Below are 17623 nucleotides of genomic sequence, written 5' to 3' on the forward strand. Positions count from 1 at the left end.
GGGGACATCTACTGCAATTCCTCCCCATTTGGCAATCTATCACCACAGACAAATGGGTGTTAGGAATTATCCAACATGGTTATTGCCTGGAGTATACCAACAATCCTCGAAACATTTCACCACGTTCTCACAAAATGTCACCAGAACATTTACATCTACTTTAGCAAAAGGTCCAGTCTCTCCTGTCCAAAGGGGCCAGAGTACCTGTGCCGTTACATCATCAAGGAACAGGTGTGTACTCCCTGTACTTTCTCATCCCCAAAAAGGACATCTCCCTGAGACCTATTCTAGACCTCAGAGAACTAAACCTCTACATACTGTCAGAGCATTTCCCCATGTTAACACTTCAACAAGTGCTCCCACTTTTACAGCAGGGTGATTTTATGTCTACTCTAGACTTAAGACGCATATGTCCACATTCCAATTCATCCCGCTGATCGCAAATACCTCAGATTCATGATAGAGGGACCGTTTGGAGTCATCACTGCTCCCAGGGTATTTACCAAATGTCTGGCAGCAGTTGTAGCACATCTAAGAAGACAGCACATCCATGTCTTCCCATACCTGGATGACTGGTTCATCAAAGCCAGCACTTACCAAATGTGTCTCCAACACACTCAAATCACTATTCACTTACTTCACCGACTAGGGTTTACAGTAAATGTGTTAAAGTCTCATCTACAGCCTTCCAACACCCACACTTATCTGGGAGCCACAATAGACGCTCAGAAAGCTCTAGCCTCTCCCAATGCAGCCAGAATTCACAATATTCAGTCCATTCTCACTCAATTTCAGGCCAACCAATCATTACCAGCAAAAGTATTCATGCAACTGCTAGGAATGATGGCGTCTTGCTTTATAATTGTACCCCACACAAAACTTCACATGCGTCCCCTTCAAGAATGCTTAGCGAATCAGTGGAACCAGTCACAGGGTCAGTTGACCGATCTAGTGTTGGTAGATGGCCGCACCCATTGCTCTCTGGAGTGGTGGAACCCACAAAATGTATCCAAAGGGCGGCCCTTTCTTGACCCTGTTCCACAAAGCGTGCTAACAGCAGACGCATTGCTCACTGGTTGGGGCGCTCCCCTACAAAGTCACACAATCCAAGGATTATGGACTCTAGTACAAGAGCCTCCACATAAATCACTTAGAGCCATTAGCAGTGTTTCTAGCTCTCAAAGCCTGTCAAACTCACCTAGTTGGCAAAACTGTCCTAGTCCACACAGTCAACATGGCAGCTATGTATTATATACAAAAACAGGGCGAGACTCACTCTCCCCAACTAACACACGCCATTTGGAAATGGGCCATACATTACAAAATCTATCTCAATATTTATTAAACCATCTTGATTCTTCTATAAAATATATGCACTGCAATGATTAATAGACAGAAGCAGACAAAAGCGGTTAGCAATACAAGGGCAGTGAAAGGAATTAACGGTTCCACCATTGTGCCAAAAACAGTGTATATATGCTGGCATATACGTACTGTGTATAGCGTACTCCTGCTTATGTGTTCCCTTATCTAGGTGCCTAGTGTGGGTGTTCTGCCAAGAATCCCCTACTGGATAATCTAAATACCCATTACCGGAAGGCAAGATATGGTCTTGGTCACACGTTGGACATCCCTCCTCGCAGAGGATAAATAGGAATCAGCTGTGCTGAAACGCCGGCGATAGTGATGACCTCGCAATCATAGCAGAGTGTCAAAATGCCACAACGATGAGGGTCCAAAACCTGTGCGCACAGGGAGTAACAATATCGTTCTAAATTCTCTCTCTATTGCTCAACTGTTGGTGCTCACTTTAAAATGGTCATCGTCAAACCATTCCCAAAATTTAACTTATTCACACATGCAAGGAGCACCCATGTTACACAATATCTCAAAACAAATATTTTTGATTTAACCAATAAGAATATTTATTCTCAGTTCTCATATTCTTTCCAACATGAAGAATGTCAAGTTGATTCCACGCAAATGTCCTCTTAATTTTATGCCTCAATTAGTTCCATGTGCATTTCTCTTTCATCCTTGTTGTTCCATATAAATGTCTATTTTTCATTCCACAATTATTTCCTTTTGATCCATCAATCGTTCATTCCATCCATTTATGATCCAATAATCTTATCAAGGATGATAATTCCAATTCCTTATTTCAAATACTCTCAACAGCTGACGCGTTTCGTCCCCTCCTGGGACATCATCAGAGCTCTTCTGTACTCTTCAAAAGCCTCTTTTGTAGTATTTATGTCGCTAATCTCCCCTTTGCCTCAATTGGTTAATCCTCCAAGTATATCTTTTATCAATGATTTTAGTGAGAACATCCAGAGCGTATCTTTTCACATGAAGGCTGCAAGGCTTAACTAGAGAATCCTATTTCTGTAAGTATTGAAGCGGCTCAACTGCCCGAAATGTCTCCCACCGCGGTCTATCCGATACTCTCGCTTCACATGAAGCGAGAGTATCGGATAGACCGCGGTGGGAGACATTTCGGGCAGTTGAGCCGCTTCAATACTTACAGATCATAAATGGATGGAATGAACGATTGATGGATTAAAAGGAAATAATTGTGGAATGAAAAATAGACATTTATATGGAACAAGGATGAAAGAGAAATGCACATGGAACTAATTGAGGCATAAAATTAAGAGGACATTTGCGTGGAATCAACTTGACATTCTTCATGTTGGAAAGAATATGAGAACTGAGAATAAATATTCTTATTGGTTAAATCAAAAGTATTTGTTTTGAGATATTGGGTTTAACATGGGTGCTCCTTGCATGTGTGAATAAATCATAGCAGAGTGGTCCATTAATTTGAGTGCGGAAGAACGTGTGTATTTATAACCGCAGCATCCATGCTTCCATGTCGATATTTCAGCCAACCTAACATCGTTTCTTGTCTCTGCGATAGGATTGTTTGCCTTATGGACGAATAATAAGCAACAAGTTTTGCCGAATGTGTGTTCAGGCCTTGTGATGAATGTTGAAGGTGTCATGATAATGTACTTATGAAGTGATATCGTAAGCATATAGTTTCAGTGAAATGAATCCTCCATTGCCACGTAAGCAAATTTATTTAAAAAGTTATTGTGTGGAAAAAAGAAGGCCACTTTAGAAACGCGTACATGGAAAATGACAGTGTTTCTTCTGGCGCCTAACCTAGCCAGGTAGCAGCAGGGGAAGGGTTCTTCACCCGAACCTGTCAACGCTCCGCCGCCTTGGGTGGAGATTGAGCGGTGACAGTTGACAGCTTTCTACCTTCCGCCCGAAGTCTACAATGTTATCTTGTCAGCCAGGCATCCCTCCACCAAGACGGTATATGCCTGCCATTGGGGAAAACTTGTGGCATGTTGTGCAGAGAAACAGGTTGACCCTTTTTCTCTCCACCTCTCAAGTCCTCTTTATGCTTTGCCTTGCACAGCACGGCTCTGCTCCGGACTCTTTAAAGGTCTATATCTCAGCATTTCTGCAGTTGCCTGACCTGCAATCCCTCTTAAAATTCCCTATTGTACATACAATCTTGAAAGGTTTGCGACATATGTTTCCCCCTTCACCATGCCTCATTGGGACCTTAATCTAGTCCTGACGTTCTTGATGTGCGCTTCTTTTGAGCCCTTGCACAACTGTCCTCACAAGCTCATTACTATCAAGACTGCCTTCCTGGTAGCAATTACATCTGCTCCGCGGGTCAGTGATGTTTAGGTTTTGTCATCCAAGCCTCCATACCCGAGCATCCACCCTGTCAAGCTGGTTCTTCCCACTAGAGCCTCCTTTCTGCCAAACATTGTCATTCCCTTTCATGTAGGCCAGTCCATCACCCTGCCTACTTTTTACACTCCGCCACATCCCTCCAAGAAAGAGGAGTGCCTTCACCATATGATCCCAAAAGAGCATTCTTGTTCTACCTTGACCACACAAAAGATTTCCGGGAGAATGACAAACTCTTCGTGGGGTATGTCATAACGAAGAAGGAAAAGGCTGTGCAGAAGCGTACCATGTCCAGATAGATTGTGCTCTGCAATTAAAATCTGATATGCATTTGCTTAGAAGCAGCCCCTCTGAGGGCCTGTGTGCTCATCCCACCAGAGCCAAGGCTGCGTCCACTGCATTAGCACCCAAAGTCCCAGTTCTGGACTTCTACCAGGCAGCAACCTGGGCCTCTCTGCACACTTTCTCTAAACAATACTGCCTGGATAGTCTGGTCTGTTGGTACAGGTACTTTGCCTGTTCGGTACTGCAGGACATTTTAGTATGAAATTGTTTTGCAGACCAACCTCCAAGGAGGAATTGCTGGGTTATCTATTCTAAGGTAAGGAATCTGCAGCTAGAAGTCTATCAGATGAATAAGTTACTTACCTTCGGTAACACCTTATCTGGTTGAGACTCTATCTAGCCGCAGATTCGTTACCAACGCACCCATCCTACCCACTCAACAAACGGATTTGTAGGGACAGGACTTTCCCCTTTCATGGCTCTAGTTTTCCACACCAGTCAGTGTTTCCACTTCGGTCAATGTTTCTTCGTGGCTCCGTGCTCCTAGCGTGGAAAGTTGCCAAAAGAAACTGACATAAGCGCACATCACTTCTGGCTCTGGCGACACCATGCAGAGCGGAATGATGCCACCTACTGGCACACAGGGGTACTGCTCGCAAAATATGTCTAGCTCCGGAAGATGTATGGGGATAATTCTAAGGTAAGAAATCTGCGGCTAGAATGTCTCTACCAGATAAGGCGTTACTGAACATAAGTAACATGGTCATCATGTCTAAAACCAGCCAGTTTTGCAGAACCACTGTCCTCATAGCAACCATTTCTACTGTTGGGTTTCCCAATGCTACTCCGATTTCATTTATTGTTGCTTCCAGTAATGTATCCACTTGTCTTATTTGTCTGGAATTAAGGCCTACTCCCAGCATCGGTATTATCCCAGTTCCTAGGTCAGTGGCGTCTTGGGATGCTGTATCCATCTGGTCTATTCTCTTTCCCCTAAGCATGGAATTAGGATTTATCAATGTATGCTTTGTAAGTGTGTTTTTTTTGTTTTGTATTATATCTTGGGGAATACCCATCCATTGTAACAGGAACCTCCCCAAACTTTTGGCATCCATGTGTAGGCTCTTTCCCCGCATATGAAATAGACTTGTTTTCCCCAGGTACATGGGATAGCCTAATGAACAGGTGCTGCTTATATTAAAGTACTGTTCACTGTCACATTCTCCCACTTCTTCTCTTCCTTTGTCCACTAAACATATACTCCCCCTTAATCTCCGCCTTAGTCTCAGAGGTACCTGGACAGGCGGGGCTGTACCATTCCATGTTAAATCCAGAAATTCGCTATGATGTATTACACTCTTTATGGCAGGGAGGGGGCACATCAGGAGCGAGGCGAAAGACAGGAGGCACACTGACATGGGGTGGGGAGGGAGGGGGGGAGGGCCCATATGGGCTGGACGCTTATTCTCCCGAATATTGGATGGTAACTCTGTATGTGCAATATATTCTTTGGCCGGGGAGGAAGCGGGGTTTGTATTGAGTTGTTGCTATGAAAACAATAAAAAAATGTTTCAACAAAAAAAAAAAATGATGTATTACACTTATTGTTAAGTATTTTTCTTCCTTATTTCCTGACATAGCCCATTCTATACAACCAGAAGATAGAGTAGGCTGTCTATTATATTATGATAATAATTTTATCGTGGATGATCTAATTCTCATTTGCCCTGTCCCAAAAATAAGGGTCGTAAATAAAGACCAAAATGCATAGCATGATGCGTTAAATGGTAGAGGCATATGTAACCAATGGGAAAGATTTTTCACATTGCCATGCATCTGCATACATATCCAGCAGACTGAAACATTCACTTTTTTATGGTATGTATTCATCATTTGTATTGCAACATTTTCCCTATACTCCATATGATGATATTGTTGCAAATCTATTGCCAGGACAACAGTTGTTAGAAATTGAACTTCCCTTTTACCAGTTTGGGCCATTATTTGATATGTCACAATTGCAGGAAAAACGGTCAAACAGAGCAAAACAATAACAAGCTTAACAAGAGAAGGGAAGCTTAATAGTCTTTTTTGAGCTCCCTCCTATGTGTCTCCATAATTGTATATTCTTGTATTCAATACTGGTTATTAAGTTTTGACGACGCGCTTGGTTTTGGATTTTTTTTTAACCTCTATTGACCTCACTCTTCAATCACAAGGTTACCAGCACATGTGAGGCAAAGTCTTTCATGGACTCGGAGCTTGTCTTATAGGTCTTGGACTCAAGTTATATCTGGGCTTGTCAGTATGCTCTGCTTGCGGCAGCAGATCTCATATGCACTCTGTCATTTCAAATCTGTGTTAGAAACCAGCAGGACCTGGGTGAGGCCTTTCCACCTCTGCTGAAGAAAATTGTTGCACTGGAAGTTTAGTGAACACCCAGTTTCCTGGCTGGAAACCGTGTCCTTCAGTTGTGGATGATGCGGGCAGGGCGTCTTTCACCTGATTGTACAAAGGATTAATTTTTTTAGTCCGGGCAATGCAATAGTCTCTGCATTACATCACCAATGTGCACAATATAATTTCTTTGGAGAGCCCCCGAATCTCCATCAATCTGCAGTCACAATCTCATGAGGGCTCAAATTAGTGGTGGCATTCAGAGTACAGTGCAAACTTAGAAGTGCTATGGGGAATGCATCTACCCAAGTCCGTTCAGTCTCTGCACATATCTGTGCAATCTTTGCTTTAAGAATACCATTTCTCTATTCACCGTACCCGCTGCCTGCGGATGGTACGCACAATGGAACTTCTGCTTTATCACTAGGGCCTTACAAACCCTCTCTACCATTTTATTCACAAACTGTGGACAATTATCTGACAAAATTCTACGAGGGACCCTGAATCTTAGGATCAGTTTCTTCAGAAAACAGTTAGCCACTGTCCATGCATTGTTCTTCTTCTTAGCATAGGCCCGATTCTAGCAAAGGAACATACTGACCACCACCAGTACATAACACAATTTGTGTGTGCACAAAGTCCATTTGTAAATGTTTAAAAGGCACCTCGGGAGCTGGAAAGTGTTTTGATGTTATGTTATTGGCTCTTGTATAGCCCAGCGGCTCACTCCCAAGGAGAATCTTGGCGCTTGTTACTATGCAGCGGCACATATACTCCTTCGGGAGTGAGTCGCCGCAGGCATTCCCTTATTACTGTTAAATAGTCCTCTAGTTATACAGTTCTGACAGATGCCCTCCTTATTCTTTTGAAAGTTCTTGTTGTGCCAAGATTATGAAAAGTATCTACACATGGCATCACGTCCCAAATGTGGAGGACCATGAATATTAAGGGCCAAATTATACACCAGCGTTAGGCAGCCGACTCATTTGATTTGTTCTTCTCAAATTCCATCAACCGCTGTACCCTCCTTTTGCTGTTCCACCTTTTCGTCATAAGTTGCATTCTTTTGTAATAAATGGGGATCCATGTTTATATTGCATTCTACTTGTAACGTTTGCTCTGGTTGAGCCACATACATATTACTTGTCGCGCTAATGCAGTGCTTTTAGCAGTTTGATCAGCAAAATTGTTAACCCCTGTAGGAAGCTGGCTCTGTATATACTATACCAAAGTGAGGTATAGTGTGCACAGTGTCTAGTGGAACCCCAAAGGTAGGCAGAGGTAAAAGTAGATAGCAACTCACTCTCTATTTGTGGTAGTGTGGTCGAGCAGTAAGGCTGTATCAGAGGGCAATGTTAAGCATTTGTTGTACACACTCAATCAGCACATGATATCACACACTCGGAGACTGAACTTCAGACCAATTGGTTTTGTATAAAAATATTCTTTTAGTTATTTTATTTTCTAGAACCAAGCAAGCCTGGCACAGGTAAGCAATAAATAATTTACAGTTGTAATGCAGTTTGTAAACAGTTTGATTTGCAATTGTATATGCACTTTGATTTGATTACAGTAGAGATACTAGTAATGCAAGGATTTTGATGTACTGTACATATACTTTGTATTGGCTTTTTAGTTGAGTGTCAAGTAGATTACTTTACAGATTACTTTTCCTACACAGTGCAGTATACCTGGATACTGCACTGGGACATTTCCTGTAAACAGGTAAGTAAAAGCATTGTTGTTACTTGGTTACAGTTTTAAAGACTTTTATAGATTTTCCAACTCCACACATAGAAACTTTTCACAGAAAAACAGTCAATGTTATCCTATAGAGGAAAATAGGGTTATCGGTTCAAAGGTAAGTATTAGGTTGTGGGAGTTGGTATTCTGGGGATAGACTCAGAGGTCCCCCAGGGTCAAGGATGCACTCTTGTTACACCCTCAGCGGCACTAGGGCGGTGTTAGAATTGGGAATCTCTAGTTGGCACAGGTATGCACTTGCGACAAGCAGGGACTCTCAATTCTAAGTCAGGGTAAGGGGATCACCCTTTCAAATAACCCCTGCTCACCCTTTAGGTAGTGTGGCGCAAGAAGTCAAGACTATTCTCAGGGCGTCATAGGTTAAGCATTTGTGAACACATACAGTAATACAATGACACACCACAAATGGACACCAGTCAAGGTTATATCAAAATTAGTTCTCTTTATATAAGGCTTAGCACAAGACCAGAATAACGATTAAAATGACCACAGTATTATTTTAAAGTTCAATGTTCCTGTAAAAAGGCTTAAAATGCAAAAATAGGCTTCTTTTAGTCAATTCTGCTTCTTTTCAGGCTTTGTACGGTTCGTACCTGGGTGTGCGACTCGTCCGCATTAAAAACAAGGAAAGTACGAGTCAAACAATCGGTGCGGACTCCGAGGTCCGTAACACGCACGCTGCGGTGCGAACAGAACAAAGTACCTTAAGTTAGTGGGGTCTGCGACGGACAGTGCGGGACAAGTTGATGGGTCATGGTCGTAGTTCGGCAGCGTATTCAGATGCTGGTTGGGTCGCGGCGTCGGGGCGTGGCGTTGGTACGGGACCTTCAGGGATACGTGCGGATGGCCCGGATCAGCTTGCAGAGTCCGTGGCGTTCGCCGTTCGAGCCGTACCTTCGGTGCGGATAGGCGGCGACAGTTCTCGGCGCCGTACCGCGTACGGGGAGGATCAGCGTGATGCGGCTTCTCGGCTTTGAGTACGGCACGGTGCAGTACGTTAGCAGCGTACGGACCGTACCTGCGGGACAGCGAAACTTGAGTCCGGCGTACAGGGTTCGGCAGCCAGTGATGTACGTCTCGAATCGGCGGGGAAGGTTAGGTGCAATGCGGCCGGGAGGAGTACGGTGCGTACTAACGCTTTTGGATCAGCGTAGACACACGGTGCCGGGCGGCAAAGACACGGCTTCGCGGCGGATGGTGTACGAGGCGTACTGGGGCCAAATCCAGCGGGAAAAAAGCAAGAATTGTCCAGGCAACTCAGTTTTGGAAGGCAGATGAGTCCAATGGTCCTGGGACTCAGTTCAGGGGGCAAGCTCTTCTTCCAAGCCCTTGGAGATAGTTGAAAAACAAAGTGCAAAGTCTCTCTTAGTCTTTTCCTCTCCTTTCTCAGCAAGGCACCAACTGCAGGCCAATCCCCTAGGTCAGGGAAAGTTACTCCTCCTTCAGCTTCTTCCAGGTCCTTCTGGTCAGGCAGAGTTTCTTCGTGGTTCAATCAGGATCTGATTTCTTAGGAGCAGGGCTCCTACATTTATACCAAGTTTCTTTTGTCTTTACAGGCCAGGGGGGCCTTTGCCTAATCCCAGTCCAGTTCTTTTCAGTGAGGAGCACTTTGTTGTTGGGACTCTGGCTTCTTCTTTCAGCAGGCAGGGCAGAGACATCAGACGCTCCCCAGGGGGTGGAGCCAGCATTGTGGTGGCAGAGCACTGCCCTATTCAGAGTCAAGGTGCACTCCTCCCACCCATCCTGGTGTAATCTCTCTATTCACCACCTGGCAGCCCCAGCCTGTCTCCTGGAACTTCCCAGCCCTGTCACTCAAGCTACACACAAAGAAGATAGCCCTCCCCTCCAGAGGCGGACTGAGATGGTTAGGCACGCAAAGGCTAACTTTCTAAAAGTAGCATTTGCAAACCCAGGATATTAAAATAACCTTTGCTCAACGATGTATTTTATTATTCTGAGTTCAGGCATACTAAACATGAATTTCTACCATGCTTCCTGAGCCTGCTAGGATTATAGAGTGTTATAATCTAGCATCCCATTCTGGCCTATGGAGAGCAGGTAGCCTTACAAAAGTGAAAAACGAAAATGGCTGTAATTCACTATTAGGACATGCCACACACCTCAGAGCATGTCCTACCTTATCCTTACAATGCACCCTGCCCTAGGGCCTACCATAGGGGTGACTAATATGAAGGTAAGGGAAGGTTTTGGGACTGGCAAGTGGGGACACTTGCCCAGTCAGCATGACAGTACCAGACTGCATGCAGGTTCTGCAATGGCAGACCTTAGACGCATTTTACCAGGCTGCTTCTGTGGGTGGCACAACCAGTGCTGCAAGCCCACTAGCAGCCTTTGGATATACAAGCCCTTGGCACCCCTGGTGCACTCTACTAGGGACTGATAGTAAACCAAATAAGCCAAACATGGAAGTCAATTCACATAATACATTTTCCCATAGGGAGCACTTGCCCTGTGGCACTGGATGGCAGTGTCACAGGGCCCTGAGCAGCTAACACCAGCACAAAAATACATTGAGGCACAGACAAAAATGGAAGGGTGACCCACGCCAATGGTGCCAGGTCTAACAGGCGGCTTTGTGCAGAGTTCTGAGGCCCAATGTTTACCAATGAGGAATAGGGGGCCTCCGGTTGGTGGCTCCTGACGAGCATGCCGCAAGGTTGTGGGAGCCAAGCTCCTGGTGTTAGGCTCAGGGCAAAGGGGGATCTGGTTTAGCACACAAAGTGCACCCGCAATGGCGGCTGGGTGCAGGGTGCTTTTTTGGCGTTGGGTGCCCTGTTGTTTTCAATGGGTATTTTCGGTTTTGTTCTTTTGCTGCAGGCACGGTCCAGGAAGACTTCTGGGAGGAACCAACAGCTGGGCAGGTAAGTTGGAGGGCTACAGGACGTAGGTGCACCTCGGGTTATCTTCTCCAGGGCGCATAACGGCTTGATGCAGGGGTGTCTTTTGAGGTCGTATTTAACTTTAGCGGGCCACTCGCGGTTGGGGGGGGGGGGGTCTCCGTGCAGAGGCTGCAGGTGACGTTGGGGAGTCCTGGAGGGGTGAATCCACGTTCGACTCAGACTTTGGAGCACTGGAGGACCTCGCTAGAACCGGTGTGCCACTCTAACTCGGGCCGTAGGCGTTGAGTGCAGTGGTGGTTGCAGGCATCTGGTTTCTTTGTCCTCAGCAGGCTTGGAGTCATCCTTTGCTGTTTCTTTTGAACAGAGCTGCTGTTCGCAGGAGATCTGGTCTTTGTTGAAGGCAGTCAGTCCTCCCAGGGTTCTGGAGGTCGCTGACTGCAGGACAGGGTGACTTCTGGCGCAGGATCTCTGGGAACTGCAGACGGCCGGTAGGGCTGGGGCCCAGTCAGTTGTTCTCTGAAGTATTCTCTGCTGGGCGTCTTCTTTTGTCCTTCTACTTCATAGGTTGCGGGAATCTGTCTTCTTGGTTCAGGGCTGCCCCCTAAATACTGTATTTAGGGTGCGTTTTAGGAATGTTGAAGTTAGTAGCCAATGGACTACTGGCCTTATGGTGAATACACCCTTTGTGTGGTCACCCCATGTGGGGCAGTTGGCACAATCCCTAGTACTGATTGGAGAGTGCCTGCCATCTGCAAGATGGCAGGGACTGAAGAGTGGGCTATACCTCGCCTCTCCCACCAGATGGGTGGGGTTGGCAGAGGTGGGCACCCCTTCTGGGCTGTGATAATTTTTCCCGTCTGTCTTCCTGCTGAAAAGGAGGGGAGACAGGAAGGGGGCGTGCTCCTGATAGCAGGAGAGGCTGGGGGTGCATTACAAAGGCGAAAGTCCTTTGAAGCTCCCCTGCCACAGATGGCTCTTCCTGGAGATGTGAACTCCTCCCCCCAGAAAAGGCTTGGTTTCTGGGCTCAGGTAGCGAAGGGTCCCACTCCAGGGGTCCAGAAACAATTCTCGTGATGGCAGGCTGGTGTGTACCAGTCAGGGAACCAACCAGAGGCTGGTCGTTTTTCAGGGGGCATCTCTAAGATGCACTCTGAGTGCATTTTTTGTTAAATCCCACACTGGCATCAGTGTGGGTTTAATGTGCTGAAATGTTTGATACCAAAGTTCTCAGTTTTCAGTAAAGCAATTGTGGTACTTTGAAGTTCGTAATGACAAACTCCCAGCACCATATACTCTTAATGGCTATACTGCACTTACAATGTCTAAGAATTAACTTAGACACGGTAGGGGTACAGGGCTCATGCACCTTTACCCTGACCACCGGTAAAGTGCACCGAGCTAGAGGGGTGGCTGGTCTATGCCAGGGCAGTGGGTTGTAGGCATGGCACACAGGGGTGTGTGCCATGTTGACTCTTAACTTTGTTCTGCACCAAAACACGCAGTCTGCAAAGGCACTGTGTGAGTGTAAAGGTACAGGGCCTCCAAGAGTGGCACAATAAGTGCTGCAGCCCTTAGCGGCCTTCCCTGGTCACAGTGCCCTGGGTACCTGAGGTACCATTTACCAGGGGCTGACCTGTGGCCAGAGAGTGCCAATTGGGGGTACAAGGTACAGTTTGTGGTAAAGGACACAAGCCCTGGGAACCTGATTGGCAGGGAACCAGGGCACATCAAGTCAAAGTGCATCAGTACTTGTTGCAAATAGTGTGGGTGGTACTGCAACAGAAACCCAGCTTCCTACACCCTCTACTAAAATCATCGTTCACTTTCTGATGGGCAGCACGTTTAATAATTACCAAAGCCTTGGGCAAGGCCAATGCATTGAGTAGGTGCACAATTAAGGTACCTGTTTTATTTTAGCACCACTAGAGGTCAGAAATGCTGTTCCCTCCCAAAGTATACCAAAATCATGCAAACCTCCAAAGGCATATTGGATATCAGAATAGATGATCACTTTCAAATCTGCACTTAATTCAATCCTCGGGTGAGGGCTATAATTGCTACTGCATGGCTTGATTGTTTGCAGTGTAGTTATACCAGAAGCTGCTCTAGTTTCTCCTGTGGGTATTTTAAAACATGACCCATCCACCCATAATTCTGCATCTCGCTTATTAAAAGCTTTATCTAACATATCAATTCTACCTTAAGTTTGTTGTTGTCACCAAAATACAATAATGCTATTCTGTCATTTGAGTTGCAAAGGCATCAGTGTGACTAGGTTTAAAGACGTAAAGCGATGCAAAGTAATACTGTCTGTTTACAATAGAATCCGTTAATGCCTAGTCAATGTGGCATTTGTCAAATACTGTGTGCGAGTTGTATTTAATAATGTATCAAAAGAGTGAGGTACATACATATTCAGTGACCATCCCCTTTCCTACCCACTTGCCTGCCTTTCATGCTCCCTCCCTTAGATATCCCCCTCCCAACTACTATTCCAGCCCACTATCTCCCCCACTCTCACCCATCTCCCTGGTTGGTCACCCATCTCTCTGCGGACACCCCTTTTGTCCCTCTCACCACCCCCACTGCAGAGAACTTCAATTCCCCCTCCACCAACTCCAGGTTGTCACATCCATTAACATCCCCCACTCCTCCACACCAGTCTGACATTACTCCCTACTCCATCATAGCCCCCCGCATCCCAGCAATAGGCCCCACCCTCCCACCACTTCTTCTCACCCAATCACCACTAAGGCTCCGTTGGTAAACCTCATGGATCCCAGCCCTCCTACTCGCTCGGGAACCCACCACACACTGAACTGCATCTGATCCGAGCTGACATTCTCTTAACTATTTTGTATCACCTACCTAGAACACGAAAGTCCCTCCCGCCCAACCCATCACCTATCTAAAACAAGCATTGGCAGAGCCAATAGGTCTCGCCTTTGGGACCTTATGAGTGTTTAGTTAACCAGCACAATATCCTTGGTGCAACAACATCAAGTGTTGCATGGCTAAACACTTATAAGGTCCCAAAGGCGAGACCTATTGGCTATGCCAATGCTTGTTTTTATATAGGAAACGCTGTAAGTAGCGCAGTTCGAGCGTATAACATTTCCTTAAAATGCTTACCCTAATAAAAGCTTTGTATTAATGGACCATGAATACAAGTTCTAAAAGCATTAACTTATGGGCATAAACATTATCTTTTAACTGCAGACAAAGCCTTTGCCTGGTCCATTATGTGGTACTGTAAAGTGGCAGCTAAAGTAATATCTTGTGATTCTCTTTAATGCCCTTGGGATAAAGTTTCGCTATTTAAAACTGCAAAAATATTGTGCCCCCTCAAGGAAATCAACGAGGGCCCATGTATACAATACTCAAGCACCAAGCAGAATTGAGAGTACAAAATATAGTCAGATCAAGACCAAATCACAAACTACATTGGTTGGATAAATAATGCACCTCTTTATAATAGAGGTGTATTATTTACAGAGGGAGCTTTATAATAGTTGTCGAGATAATCCACTGAACTACGCGGGCCGTCCCGGGAAAGGTGGAATAGCCGGTCAGCCGATATGCACTTCAAAGTGCCTCCCTACTTAAACGTACTGCTGTCCAGCGCAATGCTGAGCATGACCCGGCACTTGTGGTTGAAGGTGAACAGGCTTTGAGGCAGAAAAGAGCCCCGCGGTTGTCCCCGCTTCTGCCTTTTCGGGGAAAAGTCCATAACCATGATCCTCCTCCTCCTGGCGCTTCTGACTCTCCATCGGGCTCTCAGTATGTGACATATAGCCTAAGCCTGTCCAATGTCCCTAACTAGTTAATTATTTTAACTTCAGCCGTCTTGATCTTCAGACCACAGCGTGAGGCATGCTGATGCTCCCAAATCACGTAGGAGGAAACATTTTTCTCAGAGGTTGGGAAAGCATAATCAATCTGGATTGGTTGGGAGAGCTTCTCGTGGATTGGCTAGAAGTATATTTGTTGGTTATTGGCTGTGACGTCCCTAGAACAGGATTTGTTGCACTTTCCCAATCGCGGACCTGTCAGCGTAGTCGTTCACACTGCTTAACTTAAAGGCGGTCGTCATTTGTTTTGTGTTTTACAGTGCTCAGTGCTTGTATTTTATAGTTTCTACTGTCGTGTTTTAATCTGTGTCGTAATAATGACACATATCTCTCAAGATTGGCAAGTGTTAGTAATTTTAGCGGCAGTATGCTGCATGCACAGTAATGAATGTAAAGCAGCATAAAGTATACAGGGTAAAATGTAGCGGACGTAAGTTTGATCCTAAAACGGGCACCATGTGACGCTCACAATATTTTACAGTATCCCATGCGAACTTCTCACGCCATCCTAGGTAAAAATCGAGGCGGACGCTCATGTTCCGCCATGTTTGTTTGGGTAGGGCGGAACGTCGGTGTCACCTACTGTTGCCATGCCTCTGCAAATGTAATTCTGTGCGTGGTAAAAGCTGGTGTTGCACCGAATGACAGCTGCTCTAGGTACATAGCCTACGACCGCGCAGCACCAACTCAAAGCAAACGTGAGGATGCAGATGGAGTAGTAACTGGTACAGGTGCCAATAAAGCCTTATCGGAATGTAGAGGAAAGGAGTGTTTGCTGTTATGCTCTTTTGTTACTATTTTAACAATCTACTAGGAAGGCTCCTTAAAATCCAAGAAAGGAAAGGATGAACATTTTGTCAATGTTCTTAAATATTTTGATAGAACGGTCAAGAAAAGAAAAAGGTTTATGGAAGAGAGCATTTAATTTTCAGGAAAGAGGTGGATGCCAATGTGGAGATATATATGTATGATTAAGTATTAAACAAGTTAAGACAATTGTTAGGAAGACGAAAATGTGTTATGGAACTGCACAAAATCCGTACTAGGTCAGATGAGGACGGCGAATCAGTTGATCAGTTTATTTCGTTGGGACAGTTGATAGAAAGGTATGAATTTTAACTTACGGTATGACCAGTTAAGAAATAATTGATCTCTTCATTGACAAAGTTATGATAATAAGGTCAAGTAGGTAATGCGGCTGTTCAACTCATAGTGGTGTATTTATATAGCGCTGCAGACGTAAACAGCAAAGCCCCTTGACCTATTTTTATTTTCTATCTCATTATTGGTTAATTGAATTAAAAGTCAATGCAGGTAAATGAGCCAAGACCCTGCAATCGTGTAGAAAACAACGATAAAAAAAAGCGAGAGTGAGACGCTCTGGGAATGCTTCCGAATGCACATGCGCGAAACAGCAGCTCTTTGATCTTTTTGGAAGCACATACTCGTGCTTGTGGCGCGCCCCTGCGTGCTCCCGCAAGGTGTATGCCGCCACAAGCACAAGTATGTGCTTCGAAAAACAGCAGAACGACGGCTAAAGTTCCTCCTAATCAGCGCATGCGCGCTGCGTAGGCGAGACCTAAATACACCTGCTGTCCCCAACCACTACTCAGACCGTACCCCTGCCTTCGCTGAGAGTTCTCCGCCTTTTTTTAAGACCATTCCCTTCCATATGTATTCCTCTCGACCAGATAGGCTAGTCAGACAGCTATCAAATGATGATTTACGTGACATCCTAAACTCTTATAATGCTTCCCCTGCCAATCTCTCCCATCCTTCCTCCACAATAGAGACTATCATGTCTTGTACCCCTCCTCCAAAATCGAGACTGTCATCTCTACCCCCTCCATATCACCCCATCTTAATGTTGGTCTATAAATGAATTGAACTTCTCTCTCATACGCCCTCTAACATGGCTTCCTCTAACTCACTTCCGAAATGTGCACTACTAAACTTCCATTCAGTTGTGAAACATGCGGCTGATTTATCCGCTATTATCCTCATCCAGGACCTTGACATCCTTCTGCTCAAGGAATCATGGTTAAATTATTCCTCCAACCACTACTTGGATATCTTGGTCCCTCTCAGGTATGGCATCATTAGGTTAGTCCTTCCAAGAAACACCGGGGTGACCTAGCCTGTATTTACAGAGTCTCGCTCTCTGTTAAACAATCTCCCACTTCTTCACTGCCCTCATGTGAGTAAGATCGACATCTTCACCACCAGCAATTCCAAATGCTCCTTTCTACACAACAGGTCACAGTGTTTCCTAATTAATCACACCTTATCCGAGAAGGCACCACTATCCCTGAGCGTCCCCCAGGGTTCTAGCCTCTCCACATCACTATTCATCCTCTACATGGAGCTCCTAACCGATATCCTCAAATGCTGCTGCATCTCCTACCATATGTATGCCGACGACACGCAACTCTACATAGTAATAACCTCAGTTGAAGACATCCACACCCTCAGTAACACCCAAACATTAACAAAACAATGGCTGACTGGCAATCACCTCAAACACAATGCCCTTGAAACTGAAATCTTATTGATTGCTCCACCATCAAAAAGTGGATTCCCCTTCTCTGTGCCTTAACCTGCACCCCACACGTAGTTGACTCCACCGAATCCCGAGGTATTACCATAGAGAAAGACCTCTATATGCATAAACACATCAGCACCATCACCAGAAGAGCCAACCAAAAGCTGCATATCCTTAGGAAACTAAAACCTTTCCTACCCACGGCG

General features: G+C 45.3%; 1 protein-coding gene across 2 annotated transcripts in view; it reads left to right on the forward strand.

Annotated features, from left to right (window-relative positions):
- CDC42BPB (CDC42 binding protein kinase beta) overlaps window positions 1-17623 on the forward strand; it is a 1057701-nt gene that overhangs the window by 550000 nt on the left and 490078 nt on the right. The window lies entirely within an intron of this gene.

This window comes from Triturus cristatus, chromosome 9 (assembly GCF_964204655.1).
Source record: "Triturus cristatus chromosome 9, aTriCri1.1, whole genome shotgun sequence".
In the NCBI taxonomy this organism is placed as follows: domain Eukaryota; kingdom Metazoa; phylum Chordata; class Amphibia; order Caudata; family Salamandridae; genus Triturus; species Triturus cristatus.